Source organism: Pantherophis guttatus, chromosome 4 (genome assembly GCF_059756535.1).
Source record: "Pantherophis guttatus breed Tessera chromosome 4, ASM5975653v1, whole genome shotgun sequence".
Lineage (NCBI taxonomy): Eukaryota > Metazoa > Chordata > Lepidosauria > Squamata > Colubridae > Pantherophis > Pantherophis guttatus.
The window spans coordinates 77,416,284-77,432,985 of NC_142066.1; the positions used below are offsets into that span (position 1 = coordinate 77,416,284).

A 16,702-nucleotide genomic window follows, 5' to 3' on the forward strand; every position below is an offset into this window, starting at 1 on the left:
ATGATTCCTGGACCCACAGGAAAAACACTCTGGGGCAACCTTTCCCCTGTCCTGGAACGCAACCCTTTTGGTGGGTCTGGGGTCCTTTCTTGACATGTGGCGGTCCCTCCTTAAATTATCCTCTGCAATAAGGTGGTTAGTGAGTGTGTCTAATGTTAAGTGTTCTAGACTGAGGCTGTCCAATTGCATCACAAAGTTGTACCAGCTACTGTCTAAAGAGTTTATGACTATACTCATCATACTCTCCTCAGTGATTGCTTCACCCCTATGCATTAATTCAGTCCTGGTTGTGTTAAGTTTTAACAGGTGTTCACTCATGGGGACCCCTGGTCTAAGTCTGGCAGAATGGAATTCTCTGGAAATCCTAGTTGTGGTTGCTCTACTTCTGCTGTAAAAAAGGTTATAAAGTTTTTGTGTCACTTCATGCACTGTCATGTGATTCCCTATGCTTGGGTACAAAGTTGGAGAAATACTGGTTAATAAAATACAAAAAGCCCTGTGGTGGTTACAGTCAATTTCAAAAGTCCAGGGTTTCTGGGGTGGATCTGATATTAGGAAAAGTAAGTTTTCTTTCATAAAAACTATCTGCAGCTGTTGACTCCACTCTAGAAGATTTTTTCCATCTATTTGCAGTTTGGGAAAGTTGACAGGTAAAGCCCCAGAATTGTTAGAATGGTTATTTACAGAGGGTAGCTGTCCATGGTTTTGTGAGTGAGGGAACTCACAATATGGCATGGGAATGGCTATTCTGTACTGACTTGTCTCTATGTTCTGACTTATCTCTGTGTTCCTCCCTTCTCTTCCTGCAGGTGGCATCTGAGTATGTGCTAGGCCCATTTCATGCTGGAGGCAGTCTGGAGGGGAGCTCATGGCTGCAGTTCTCAGGCCTAGGGCTAGGCCTGCTGGTGGAGCACTTGACTCACCCCTGGTGGGTCTGGATGCATCGTGGGACCCTGGAAGTCACTGCTGGGCTGTGTAGTCCCCAGCGAAGAATGGTTGGAGGCTCGGGATCGAAACGGTCGTAAGTCGAGGATTTTTGAGGATCAGTGGTGCGGCAGCAGCGGTGGTGGTGATGGCTGGTCCTGATCCGGATGTGCTGGCCCCTGGTCGGTTGGAGAAGCCTGGCAGAGGTCGCGGAGCAGGTAGGTAGCTGACGCGTCTTTCTTCTCTTGGATCCCTCGTAGTTAGTGAGGCGGGTGGTGAGTTCGAGTCCTGCCTTTGTTCTGCTCCATAGGCAGTCGGGGTTTCTTGTTCATCGTGGAAGCACGTTGCCCCCTTTTGTAGTGATAGAGTTGGTGTCTCGTAGCTGGTGGTCACTCTGGTGCCTTCTTGGCCCTCGAGATTTTCCTTGCGGCTTGCGGTTGGTGCGGGAGGCTTGAATGTGGAGCCAAAGGCTGCTGCTAGAGTCTCTATTGCTTTCTCTATCTCGAGCACGCTAGGCAAGTTCTGGTTTACTTGGACTTGTCTATTGCAGTTATTTTCGGGGTGCCCCTCATTCATTTCAGGGCCTTGGCTGGTTCCCACCATTGGATTCAAATCCTGGCTTCCCATTGGTTGCTGGCCATTCCAAGATGGCCACTGGGAAATTGGCGCAAAACTGAGCCCCTCTATGTCCAGGGCCTCTGCGAGGGAATCCCTTTCCCTTACCGGGCTGGCGTCTTCTTGGGCCTGTTCTTGGGTGCTCATCGCTGCTCCATGGGTTTCTAGGAGGCCTTGGATTTTTGTGATGAGCTCTCCATTGCTGATGGGCGCTTCCATCATTTTCAGCAGGGCCATTCTCAGTTCGTCTTCCTCTCGTGGCTCTTCTCTTTCATGGTCATCTGCTTCCTCCCGTGGTCTCTCTTTGTAGAGGAGTGGGCCCTGCTCGATGTCCTGTCCACTTCCAGTTGGGGTGGCTCTTGGCATGGCACTTTTGGGTGTCAGTTGAGCAGCCATCCTCTTGGTGAATGCCATGGTGTTTACTCTGCTCTTCTTATCAGAGTGAACGGCTTGTTCAGTCATTCTTTAGAGTTATGGGCAACCATCCTCTGCTGCCAATTTGTTAATGCTGGGTGGATCTAACCCAATAACTCACAGGAGACAATGGTATCTCTTCATTGATTCTTTATTCAATTCTGGGTAAAGGTCACTGACCTCTGTCTTGTCTTTGCAGACACACATCTGGAACTGCTGGATGCCCACGGGTAGGATCCTTTTATACACCAGGGGAGGAGTCTGAGGTAAGGGGGTATGATGGGATATGGGGAGGTGCCAGCCCCTGCCTGGGAGAATTAGACATTTACCCTGACAGTGTGGATCACAACAAATTGTGGCAAGTTCTTAAAGAGATGGGAGTACCAGACCATCTTATTTGTCTCTTGAGAAACGTATATGTGAGTCAAGAAGTAACAGTGAGAACTGGACACAGAACCACCGATTGGTTCAAAATTGGGAAAGGAGTCCGGCAAGTCTGTATACTGTTGCCCTGCCTATTTAATTTATTTGCAGAGCACATCATGAGAAAGGCGGGGCTAGATGAATCAAAAGTTGGAATTAAGATTGCTGGGAGAAATATCAACAACCTCAGATATGCAGATGATACCACTCTAATGGCAGAAAGTGAAGAGGAACTAAAGAGCCTCTTGGTGTGGGTGAAGAAGAAGAGTGCAAAAGTTGGCTTGAAACTCAACATTAAGAAAACTAAAATCATGGCATCTGGCCCTCTCAATTCCTGGCAAATAGATGCGGAAGAAATGGAGGTAGTGACAGATTTTATTTTCCTGGGCTCCAAGATCACCGCAGATGGGGACTGCAGTCAAGAAATTAAAAGACGCTTCATCCTGGGGAGGAAAGGTATGGCAAATCTAGACAGCGTACTAAAAAGCAGAGACATCACCCTGCCAACAAAAGTGTGTATAGTCAAGTGTGTACAGTTGCAATGTATGGCTGTGAAAATTGGACCATAAGGAAGGCTGAGCGCCAAAGAATTAAGGCATTTGAACTATAGTGCTGGAGAAGACTCCTACAAGTACCTTGGACTGCAAGGCGATCAAACCGGTCAGTCCTAGAGGAGATCAATCCTGACTGCTCTTTAGAAGGCCAGCTCCTGAAGATGAAACTCAAATACTTTGGCCACCTAATGAGAAGGAAGGAATCACTGGAGAAGAGCCTAATGCTGGGAAAGATTGAGGGCAAAAGAAGACAGCAGAGGGAACAGCAGAGAATGAGGTGGCTGAATGAAGTCACTGAAGCAGTAGGCGTGAGCTTACATGGACTCCAGAGGATGGTAGAGGACAGGAAGGCCTGGAGGAACGTTGTCTATGGGGTCATGATGGATTGGACACGACTTTGCAATTAACAACAACAACTGCATTCTAACAACTGCACCACCATGGGAAATTCTATCATCAACTTTCAGCAACCACTCAAACAAGCTTATGTGGGTCACATAAAGAGGTTCCAGAAGCTATCTGTAATCCTGAGGATACAGAGGATATAGTCCCAATTCCTCTTTTATCAAAAAAACTTCCATTCACTCTGAAGTTATTGTAGGTTGGAAAGCATTTCTTGAAAGTAGAGTTCTGAATAACTGCTGATCCAACTAATCATTTGGCCATTAAAAGCCAAATTGCCTGAATGAAAATCACAATTCTAATATCTCATACTCCTGTATCTATATCGAACTATATCAATCTTAGTAACATGTAGCATTTTAATTACAGATAATCCTAAAACCAATTTAGGATATTAAGAATATTTAATTTTCTTAAGTGAATAATAATTTTTCCAAACATATTTTTAATATTATTCATTAGTAGAGAATCCAGTATCACTGGATATTGGCAAGAACATATTTCAGCTTGCATTTTAAGATGTAAGATGTAAGATATGTGTTCAACTTTATAGTAAATGGGTAAAATATTTTAAAAGTTTTTTTAAAAAATAATTTTATTTTGCTCCACTGATATAGACAATTAAGCATTAAGAGTGTTGATGACATTTAAAAACTTATTTTTCTGTTTCCTTAATTTTCAACGTCAAATTTGCTTTGACACTATAAAGCTAATTAATTTTACAATGACTAGTTGGACTGTTACAGAAATATTTTAGTGTACATTCAGATTATGGGTTGCTTTATGATTTTGTAATAATGCCAAACTAAGCTACTGATTTCTATAATGGGTTGCAAAAAATGTTTCAAGTTTAAGGTAGCAGTGTACTGAGCTCAAAACAAAACTCATCTGTTATGTAAGCTTGGTTCAACACTTTCAGAGAGGGAGAAGGTTTTTTATACATATATAAACAGATATAAGGGATGCGGTGGCTCAGTGGCTAAGATGCTGAGCTTGTCAATCAGAAGTTCAGCAGTTTGAATCTCCAGCACCGCATAATGGAGTGAGCTCCTGTTACTTATCCCAGCTTCTGCCAACCTAGCAGTTTGAAAGCAAAATACAAGTAGAAGAATAGGAATCACTTTGGTGGGAAGGTAACAGCACTCAGTGTGCCTTCGGCGTTTAGTCATGCCAGCCACATGACCATGGAGACGTCTTCGGAGAGCACTGTCTCTTCGGCTTAGAAATGAAGATGAGCACCACCCCAGAGCTGGAAACGACTAGCACACATGTGCAGAGGACCTTCACCTTTACACAGATATTTGCAGTGTTTTAAAATATAAATAAAATCATGAAAACAATTAAGTGATATCCTGCATGTCAATATATTCTCAACCACATCTTCCAGATTAAATCCTTGTTAGGGGACTTACAATTGGAATAAATGAACAAGACTTTAGTTTTTAGAATTATTTTGGGTGGTTCTGCTGATGCAGAATTCAGGTCTGCAATGCTGTAAAATGTGGAATGAATATAGCCAGATGCATTCTATCTTTAAATGCTAACAAAGGAAAAGAATTATCATTCTTTTAATGGTATCAGCAGAAACCTTACCTCACAAAAGGGGTGTGTGTGTCACATATGACAAAGGACATAGTTTTGAACTGTCATTTTTGGGCCTATAACTAGGGTTGCCAGGTCTGCTTCCAAAAAATAGCGGACAAGTGGGAGGTGGGGGTGGGGGGTTAAGTAGTAAAAAATAAAAAAAATTACAATTAAATTATATATTTTCTTACAAACATTTTAACACGTTAAAATAATCACTTCAAAACTTTACTTAAAATTCAAAACATCAAATATATTATAATAATATGTAAAATATTAAATTACATTTTACTTTGCTGTTGTGTGTATTTTTTATTTGACTGCATAGCTTTGATCAATTCTTTGTGTTTAAGGAATAATTCTTTAATTTTAGTACAATGTTGAGAAATATTAAAAAATATACAAAGTTCACTTCGAACTGATGGTACAAGCAGTCGATTACGTTTGTCAGTCCACAAATTTCCCATGATGCTGAAAATTCGTTCAACGTTGCATTTGATACTGGAATTGATGTACAATACTGGAACAGTTTCAGTAAACTCGGAGCTGGCTCTTTCTTGAAAAAGTACGTCCACTTATCAAGGGATGAATCGCCTTGCAGATGAACATAAACTTCTTCTAAGGCAGAAATTTCATCGAAGAGAGTGTTGGGTGGAAGTTCTTCTCGCCATGGTGATAATAACCAGATGTTCGTCATTTCTTCTAAAGTTGGAGGATTATTGCGATCAATTAGATTGAAAAAACTTAGCATCTCATATATTGAATCGGTAAAATTATACCACTTTTCTAGGTATGCAATGGCTCTTTGATACACGTTGACAGCTTCTTTCTTGAACTTTTACACAGCATTCTCAGGCAAATGTTTTTTACGTAAGGCAAATAAAACTTTCATTCCAAAAAACTGTTCATCGTATTTTTTTTGCAGAGAATCACACAGCTTACACATGATAATGTGAAGATCACATGCAAGAATTTTCTTGCTTTCCAGATTCAGTAGGGTGTCTTGCATTATTGACATGAAGAAGTGCATGAAATATAAATACAATTCTGAAATTGTTGCTTCATCATCCTTTGCGAGTTCATTTTCTTGATCCGAAATAAGGTTCCAGATAACCTTATGGCACTCATCAGATCCAAGAGAAATAAAATATGATTTTAGAGATATCCAGTTTAAAAGAAGTCTTTCGACCTCTTTAAACAAACTTAACCAACATGTTGGAACATGGCGCAAAACTTCATGGAATTCTGACTCGCAAAACTCAAAAAATGATTTCAACTCTTCTCGTTTCTTCGCAGAATTCGAAAATTTGGCAAAAACCTTCAGCACTACATTTTCGATATCAAAAGATAACTGCTTTAATGCATTTTTTGCACTGTTGTGTAAAATGTGATTATTGCAATGAGCAGCTACAATATTGTCATTTTCCAGCAATAATTTTTGGTAAACAGATTTGTTCACTCCATAATTGACCGATGCATTATCTGCTGAGTAAAGCTTTTGAATAAAAAAAATGTCCACTATTTTGTGAAAAAAAATAGTGAACATAATGTGAAAAAAGTGGACTGTCCGCTCAAATAGTGGACACCTGGCAACCCTACTCAGAGAGCCTCCATTGCCCATAAGGCAAAATTTGCTGGGATAGTTTTATCGTGTAATACAAATATTTATTTGGATTTAAAATACTTTTCTTGGAGAACTCTTGGAGAATGATGCTGCTGAAGTGAACAATTTGCAAGGTCGGAAGAAGCAGGTGGCTTCTTCTTTCCAAGTGTGTTGCATTTTTCCGTGAATGAATTATTCTGTACATAATATACATGTTCAACAAAGCAATTCAGAGGGACCATAAGATGACAGCTTAAAAGTACCATGATGTATTTTTAACCAAATACCACTTCTCTCTCCTTCCTGTTTGATTGAAAGCAGTGAACAGTCTATCCCAACTTGGTGCCCATTAGATGCTTTGGATGTCAGTTCCCATAATAGAAGAGGACATCAGTTTAGGAAGACTGGCATAAATATTAATCCATCTTTTTGTCCATATGAAAATCCAATAACTAATTACTAATTCAAGGATAGTTGAAAATGAAATGTACAAATAGGTCTGTACTTGTATTTACACATACACACACAGATGCCCATCAGGCACATAAAGACTCCAAGAAACTACCTCCTGATGTGCTAGTTTTTATGGGTAGAAGAAAGAAGTCATAATATAGTTATTATAATCCTAACATATACATTTGATACATTTGTATCATACTCTACTAAACATTCAAATCTCAGCACTGAATCATAATATTGGTACAATGATAAATTTCTAATTGACAATGCAGGTGTGAAACTATCACCATGTGTTTTTCAACAGTGGAAGCATTTGTAATGCACATTTATTTTTTTGTTTGTATGGAAGCAACATGAAAAAGAAGCATTCTCATAACTAGAAGACACAGTTTTCTTAATTTAATTCAGTGTTTATTTAAAGCACAATAATTGAAATTTGCTTTACTTGAAATTTCTGAATGCACAAAGGAAGGATATATTTTATTATTAGTAAAGTTGCTTTTGGGCTCCTATTTGTTATTTCAATTATTTAAGCATATCTCAAAGGAAATACCGTTTGTACCTTGTTATTCCCTAAACTGTTTCTCAATGAAACTTTGAGCCGAGATTCTTATCTTTATATTTATCTCCTTAAAAATTCCCTTGATAGTGCGTGAAAAGTAAGGATAACATGGAAATGGGAACAGATCTGAGTAGAATATTGTTACACAGTTAACACTATATATAGATTTACAGCAACATTATAAAGCAAAATAATTAATAGTTTACACTAAGAGGTATTAACAACTACATTTCAAAATATTTTTCAACTGAGGTTCTTATATTTATAACATTTGAATATAACTTGAATGATTCTGTCCCATGGCCTATGAAATGATTATTTGCATTCTAGACATTCATAAATCCAAACTGTTATGTTTATAACAATAAGTCATTCTTTTAATACAATATGTTTTGTCAACACATTTCACCTAGCCAATTACAAATATGATATCACTGATGATTGATTTTTTTGTTCTTCAATTCATAGTTGCAGGAATTGAGAAATTTAAAAAAGAAGGACTTCGTAGGAATGAAATATACACTGTCTTGAATCACATATGATGGTTCCAAAATGGTTTGGGGAAAGACCATGCAATGTATTTGACAATGTAAAACAAACAAACAAAAACACACATAAACTGATAGTTGACTAAATAAGTATTATCTAATATAATTTTTACTTTGACTCTTGGTACTCATGGTAAATGGGAGGACAAGGTCACTACGTTGGACAAGATGACTATGTTTCTCTTGATTCTGATAGAAGTCTTGGCAATAGTTAGTATCTTTAGTTATGAAATTTTCCTACTTAATTTGAATTTGGACTGATCCTCTTTGACTGACATTATTATGATAATTGGCCGCACTGTCATCCAAGTGTTTAGACTGGGTTTGGCATTTTTGTCCATCTATGGAGTCGTATCCAAGATCAGATTGATACTGTTTAATAATATTAACAATATAAAAACTGAAGGTAATATTGTAAAGGTCAAGTGGCTGGATTGGGATTGTACCGAAGATACCTATTACTATTGATACTGTCTTTGCTTGGTTTTCTTATTTCTATATACTACCATATGTTGGTTAAAGATATTAATAGATGGAAATAAAAAATATAGACATTTATGCATCAATATTTGCTAAAAAGTTTTAAAGATCCTATCAAGGGACTACCAAGATAAGAGACCAAAATTGGTGTTTGCATTCTAATTAAAACACTGCAGTTTGACAGTACTTAAAACAAGACTGTTTTCAAATCACCAATCAAAATTTAAAGAACTAAAAGTATTAAACAGCTTGGATGGTTGAGATGGATAGTTTAAAAGGAGTTGTGATAACATTTGTTTACTGTATTCAACTCTTATGATTCAAAGCTAATTATTTTGTATTTTATCAAGAGACTATCCATTGTAGTGACAAAATTAAATGTATTTTGAGTCTTGCAGGTGATATTTATCTGCCTGCTCTATTAGAAAAACCGTGTCATATTCCATCTAACATATATTACTTTTTCAATTTCCTGTCTGTAATACTTTTTAAATATTTTTTTAGGCTGAGACTACAGTATATCTCCTTGCTCACAAGCTCTTAACTCATTATAATTATGCTAATGACCTTAACCCATAAAAATTATCACCTTTTCACAGATGAACAATAATTAATCAGTGACCATCGCTCTTGCTCCCCATCCCAGTGGATGTGTCTGTGTGTGTGTGTGTTATATAAAATGATGGGAGAAAACTGAAATTTAACACATCCTTTTCAATCATTCATGCTCTTCTGTTCTTTTTCTGCTAGTTCTTCAGTGGATAATGAAACACAAAAAAAAGCAGTTGCAAAGTAATAGCAATAGCAAAATAATTTATGTTTTGATTCTTACTTTTCGCAGCTGCAAAGATAAGAAAACAGCAAATCTATTGAAAGTGGTAATCTCCTGCTTCCTTTTGATGTTGGTTTCTTATTCTAATCTTTATCAAATTAAAAACTGAAAACAACTAGATTTTGCATACATATGCAAAATCTTGCTCCACCTAATCACGGTGTTTATTAATTTCAGTGAGAATTAAAGCCAATCATGTACTTAATTTGAACAAAATAGATTTAAACATGACCAAGATGAAAGAGATTTTTTTTTAATTTAAGAGATTTTTACTCCTTAAAAGAATAAAGAAGATTGATGCAGATTATTTTTTTTTTGCTGACTATGAAAAACTAATAATTAGGGCTTCCTGATAATCTATATAAGCCTCTTATATTGGCTCTTAACTTGAGTACAATTTCAGTAAAAGGGCAGCTATTTTCCCAGACTTCTAACATTGTAATGTGTTAAACTGACACTTAACATCATAAAATAAAGATGAAATAGCCTTAGGGATAACATTTTGTTTAGGTGTTTAATAAGACCTACTCTATTAATTTCAAAGGGCTTGACAAAGTTTGCTTTCCTTTTAGTTGATCAATTTTTAATTGGTTGATATTTGGGGTGCCATGATCCTGATAACAGTATATAGAAAATAACATCTGAAGAGGGTTATTTGATCCTGATAACAATATATAGAAAATAACATCTGAAGAGTGTTATTTTTTTCAAATGTCTTCTTGGTTACTGGAACACAGAATGTACGAAATGAAGAAATAATATCTATACTGAATCTTTATATTGAAGAGAAAAGAAATGAGGGGATCTGGTGCCAAATATCACATTTTCCTGGTAATCAAAAGTAATGCAATAGAGAATATGGAATGGACTAATGTGAATGAAGATTCCCAGAAAATAACTGGGAAATGACCTCAGACAGAAAACAGAATGATCAGTGTTGGTAGTGTAACAGAAAAGAATAAATGAGCATTGACAAGAAGTTGTCCTCACATGTTTCAGATTCCAGAGTTAGATTATGTGAATCCATTTCCATTGTTTTCTTATAATTTTTGGGCTATCTATCTATTCACTCTGACTTTATCACGATCTCTACTTCTATGTAGAACAGTGTTTCTTCAAACTTTAAGATGCGTGGGCTTCAACTCCCAGAATTGTCTACCCAGAAAATAAGAATTTTATTTGTTTGTTTGTTTGTTTAGTTATTTATTTCAATTTATAAGATGCCTAAAAGCTGTGGTAGCACAGTGGTTGGAATGCAGTGGAATTCTGTCAGCTTCCAGCACTTCGATTCTTACCAGATCAAGGCTGACTCAGCTTTCCATCCTTCCAAGGTTGGTAAAATGAGGACCCATATTGTTGGGGGCAATATTTAATATACTATAAACTGCTTAGAGAGTGCTGTAAAGCACTGTAATGTGGTATGTAAGTCTAAGGGCTATTGTTATTCAACCAACAATTCTAGGCAGGAGAACTTCTAGTTGATGTCGTGGCGAGAACAGTTTGGAAATTAGTGGGCTCCACTGAGCCTTGCAAAATCCAGCCAGTAACTGCTGTTGGGAGGCCCTACAGGGTTAAAGCCACCTTGTAGGGGTGGCAAAGAAAAGAGAGGCACTTTATGGACCTCTCCATAAAGGAGGCACTTTATGGAGCACTTTATGGAATTTGCAATTTCCTCATTAGGTCCGAAGCAAGCTCTCCCGAATGGCAGCAGGGATGACGGCCATTTCGGCAGTCACAAGCTGGGACAACCAGGACCATAAGGTTTATGCTGGAGTGGTCCGTGCACAGAACATTGAAGCTGGATGAGATATCTTCCAACTCTTACTCTAAAGATTTAATTTAAGTACAAGAATTTTAAAAGATAATCTCCAAGTTTAAGGAAGCGGCAATCAGACACACAGAGAAGATTAAAAACTAAAAATTAAGAAGCGAAAGAAATGCCCAAGGGAAGCTTTAAAATACAGAAAGCCTGGAAAAAAGCTTAAACAATTTGAAAGGTGATTTTTGGGAGAAACTGTCTTGCTTATTTGTATTTTTAAATCCCCTGGACTTATTGGATAATCAGCTGTTTTTGACATACTGTTTAATGTTGAATTTGGGAGCAGGAGAGCCATCTACTGGAAGAAGAGGAGCACTACAGCACTATAACATCAGTATTCTTAGTGAAAGTAAGGTCCAATACACATAAAGTCTAATACACAAAATAGAAGAAAGTAAATAACATCTGGAAGGCGGCCTGACCTTGATTTGGATATTTTGATTTGGATATTTTGAAATATACAATGAGTTGAATATTTTGGATATTTTGAAAATTCCTAATGAGTTTCTTTTTCCTCTTGAAGATTTCTAAGATGAATTAAATTGCAAATAACTAAACTTTATTGAATCTGGCTATTGGATTATGGATTTGAAAGATTGGAGGAACCTAATGGATTAATTTGGATTTGGATTATTAAGGCTATTTGACAGAGCATTTTACGAGGCAAAAGAAAGGTGATAGAAGAAAAGGGGAAAGAAGAAAAATTAAATAAAACTTTAAAATTTGGACAATTGGGAAGATATGTAATTGGAAAATCACAAGGCTGTAAATTACTAAAAAAGTTAAGATTATAAACATGGGATTTGGAGACATAACTACAGGATTGATTGAATTTTATTAAGTGGGAGTTTTTAAATATTGAGATGTTGGAACTAAAGAGGAATACTGAGTAATTTCTATTAAATTGTTACAAAATGGATTTACAGGGAAAAATAGAGGCAAATGAAGAAATAATTTTAATGCTCAAAACATCCATGAAACTATAAAGAACAATAAGCGGACAAGGGGATTGTCTAAAGATAAAGAAATGAGTGTAGAAGCTACTCAACAATTTGGGGGGGAAGACGAACATGATACTCAGGAAAGAGATGAGAAATTAGAAGAAGTGGAAGGGAAAAATCAAAATGATATGCAAGAAGATAAAGATAATAAAGAGAAAGGATTAATAAGTAGGAATCAATGAGATAATTCTTTAAAAACTTATAATAGAATAGAGAGAGAAAAAGAAAAATCAATTCAAAAAATTCTAGGCAGGTGATAATCGCTTTAAAAATCACTTTAAAATCAAGAATAAAGAGAAACAATTTAAAGTAATTCAGTGAGATATAACCAGGAATACTATGATGGGCAAACCCAAAATCCTTACTCAATGCCCAGGAAAAAAAGCAGTTTTGGTGTTTCAAAAAGCAGAAGGGTTAGGGCTATCCAAAATATCAGATTGTCATATGTTGTTTCATAGGGAAGGCACTGTAACAAAAAGGGCACACCCCTACATCTCTTTAGTTGCCATTGTTTCATTGAACATGTCAGAACTTTTAGGACAAACAGAAATGATTCGTAGAATATGGTCCCACAGAAAATCAAGCCCTGTGCCATGAAGAACTTTAATACTAAGACATTCCCATAACAGTTAGGAAATGATAAAAAAAGTGAATAGATATCCCTTTGAGAATTGGGTGCAATTGGTGTGCAAAACAGATCTGTGCAAAAGCATTTCTAACTATAGCTGCCATTTGTACCTGCATCCAGGAAATTATAAAATTTATAGTCCCTCATCCCCACTAGCGTTGAGCCAAAAAGGGATCTTAGAGGTCTTCTAGTCCAGGGATGTCAAACTCGATTTCATTGAGGGCCACATCAGGGTTGTGTTTGACCTTGGGGCTGGGATGGGCTGGGGTGTAGATGGGGGTGGGGATGGCCATAGTGGGCATGGCCATGATGGGCGTTTCACACAAAATGACTCAAGGTGCATTTTCCCCCTTTACATTCAAAACAGCTATTCCAGACAAAAGGAGATTTACTTTCTGGCACAAATAGTCTCAATTCTATAATGTAGAGATTAAAGACATGTAGTGTCCCCATCTGCTATGGAGCTTGACCCTTTTGTATAGGAGCAGAGCATAAATGAACTGACAATTTCTCCAGATGTCTTTAAAAACTGTGTCCAACTGTCTATCAATCTTTGTTACTCTGACACAGCCCTACAGGAGGACTTAATATTAGTAATAATTTACAAAATTGATATACTACCCAATTCCCAATGACCCTGGGTGGCTCACAACAATAAAAAAATTTACAATTAAATCAATCACAGGTAAAAGATTAAGATAAAAGATGACAAACTCAGTGATATGAGGGGGCTCACTCTCTCATCAAAGACCTGACTGAAGAGCCAGATGTTTTTGGCTCTTCTGAACAACAGATCTTGGAGGGTACCTAGTTTTAGTTGGCAGATGCTGCTAAAGAGAAGGTGAAGAAGATGCTGCCTCCTGCAGCACTCTCCCAGCCAAAATGGGCCATGGGGGATGGGGGCTCATGTGGGCCTGCCACATCCCATTTTTGGCCTGGACACACTCTGCTGGCCAAAATGGGTGATTCATCCAGCCTCGGTGATTTCCAAAACACCTTTGCAACATATTATTGGCTACTGATGGGGTATCAGATTGGGGGTTGAAGGGGAAAAGTTAGCCTAATGCTTTGTGCCTAAATTTCAGACTCTGCCTGACTTTTCTGCAATCACTATCTCTCAGTAAAAGTTTTGAAATGTAAACTGTTTCAAGAGTTTTACTTTTTTGGGAAGGTAGTTGAGGTAAGTCCTTACATTAGATGGAGCCTGCAAATTGGTTCACCCAGAGTGGCACCCACCCTACTGTGGGGACCGTGCAAATGATGTCAACTCAAGACAGCGATCAAGAAGAAACCAAATGCTGGGGTGAGGCTTTGGTCAAACTTCAGCTGGCCATAAGCTTCGATGGAGGGAGGAAGCTGTTAGCCTGGGAGACTCAGCCTAGATGGTCCATAGGCGTTGGGAAGAAGGACTGGGAAGGGAATACAAAAGGAGTCACCCTCACCAGAGGCAGTCATTGGAAAGGATGGAGAGAGGAGCTGGCAATGCTGGAGGACAAGGAGAATGAAGAGGATGAACCCAACTGTGCTGATCTCTTCAGGAGGCAAGCCATGCAATTCATGATGGATGCTTTTCAAAATCTGAAAGCAAGAGAGGCCCAGGCTCACATGTGAGAGAGCTTCATATGTTGGAACCAGCTGGAGGAACAGATAGAGAGCCCTCATCCCTGGATACCCTGGTGGCAGACACCCTGGCGGGGAGAGCAACAACAGCAGAGATCCCACAGATAGACACCGCAAGGGCAGAAAATGCCTTGAAGCTGGGAGATGCCATAGCTCCTCATGGAGAGAAGTCCCCTGCCCTTGGCATGAAATTCAACAGAGATTCCCAGCAGCTGGGATTTTTCCTAGCCCAAGTTCTAATCTATATGCAGGAATAAGGAAATAAAATCCCTACTGTGTGGGCTAAGGTCCAAATGATGACTTGTACAATGCATGCATTGCCAGCCCCCCCACCCCCATTTGTCTCTATGACTGGTGTGTGCTGGCTGAGGAGGTGGAGATTGATTAAAACCGAAACAAGTATCATGGTGTCAAGGCATGGAAAACATCCACCCTGCTTGAGAGAAAGAAAGAGATTGCTAGGAACCAAGCCCAGCCACAACATTCTTCAGTTTACTTCAAGTGTGGAAAAGAAGGCCATTGGGCAGCAGAGTGCCAAGCAAACTGTGCCATCAAGAAAGGGAAAGCAATTCAGAGAGGAAAAGCAGCAAGGACACAATCCCGGGCAAAGGAGAAGACTCTGAAAGGTTCAGAGGACATGGAGTTCATTGGCTCCCCCAACTGAGAGGAGAAAACTCTGACACCACCAGTGGCTGACTGACAGTGACTCAGATGATGACTCCTTGGTAAGTGGTCCCATTGCCCCTGTAACCATGCACATTGAATTAAAACTCTCTGGAACTGGACAGAAAGCCTCTCTAAAAGGCTTTCTGGAACTGGACAGAAAGCCTCTCTAAAAGGCTTTCTGGAACTGGACAGAAAGCCTCCCTTCTAGACTCTGGGTTCACTAGATGTCTTGTAAGTCTGGCTCTGGTAGAGAAACTGGGGATTCGCCTGAGGATGCTTAAAACTCCAATTGCATTTTGCCAGCTGGATGGCTCAGTTGTGTGGGGAATTCCTGCCACATTTGCTACTAAACCTTTGGAGTTGCAGATGGGGGCCCACTGAAAGACTCTAAGCTTTATAGTCACCCCAGGGATGGTTGTGAGACTGGCCTGGTTGAAATGATGGAAACCCCAAGTGGATTGAAGAAAGGACTGTTAAAATTCCCACCAGGCGAAAAATCCCAACGCAGCTGAAAACACCTAATTAAGGGACTTTTGCATCATGAGATGGGAGCCACAATGCAAGGGAGACCCCTACTGGCCATTCCAGAGGAGTATTGGGACCTGAGGGAAGTTTTCAGTGAAAAGAAGTTGGATGAGCTTTCCTCCCACCAAACCACAGACTGTGCCATTGAAATTATCCCAGGGGCTAAACTACCAAAACCAAAACTCTACTCAATGACTCCTAGAGAGCAAGATGAACTCCGCATGTCCATCGACAAGTACCTGGCTCAGGGTTTTATCCAACCAGCTAGATCTTGAGTGGCCACCCAGTTCTATTTAGATAAAAGAAAGATGGGTCTTTACATCTCTGCATAAATTACAGGTCTCTTAATACTATTTGCATGAAAAACATGTATTCCATTCCCCTCATGAAAGATATGCTAGCCCATCTGGTGAGGGGGAGGATTTTCACTAAGTTGGACTTTGGGAGTCTTACTATCATGTTATAGGATCCGAAAAGGAGATGAGCAAGGGGTGCCCACAATATTCATGCAACTGATCAATGAGGTCTTACATAAGCACCTATACAAAGGAGTTCTGGTGTATTTGGATGACATTTTAATCTACTCAGAAACAAAAACTGAAAATGTAAAACTTGTTAGAGTGGTCCTACAGAAGCTCTGTGCAGCTAATTTTATGCTAAACTGTCCAAATGTGAATTTCATCAGGACAAAATGGACTTTTGGGGCTACCAAATCTCCCATGAGGGAATTGAAATGGATCTAGAGAAAGTATGGGCTGTGTTAGAGTGGGCACCGCAGTTGCAGGGAATAACTGGAAATCCCATCATTATGATGATTTTTGAGAGGGCGTAAGTTGAGACAAAAGTCAATCATGCTGTGGTCACTGTTGGAGAATGGTTCTTTTATTTGTAGTCCATAAATTGAATTTAAACTATTGCAGAAGATGAGATCAAGGCAGTTGTTGAGTCTAGTGTTATTAGATACTAGTTGATCAAGTCCCAGATTAGTTACAGTATTGTACAGGGTTGCATATATAGGTTCAGTTGTACATTCATTTAGGGTC

The 16,702-nt window shown here is 38.8% G+C and overlaps 1 protein-coding gene and 1 long non-coding RNA gene across 3 annotated transcripts in view; one reads left to right on the top strand and one right to left on the bottom strand.

Annotated features, from left to right (window-relative positions):
• POU6F2 (POU class 6 homeobox 2) overlaps nt 1–16,702 on the bottom strand; it is a 658,684-nt gene that overhangs the window by 25,243 nt on the left and 616,739 nt on the right. The gene's annotated exons all lie outside the window — the stretch shown is intronic.
• Nucleotides 1–16,702, top strand: part of LOC117663744 (uncharacterized) — a 40,521-nt gene that overhangs the window by 16,339 nt on the left and 7,480 nt on the right. For both annotated transcript variants that reach the window (XR_004590804.2, XR_015733907.1), the window contains 2 exons: nt 810–1,142; nt 2,153–2,219. This is a non-coding gene — a long non-coding RNA (uncharacterized LOC117663744). The remainder of the gene's footprint in view (nt 1–809; nt 1,143–2,152; nt 2,220–16,702) is intronic.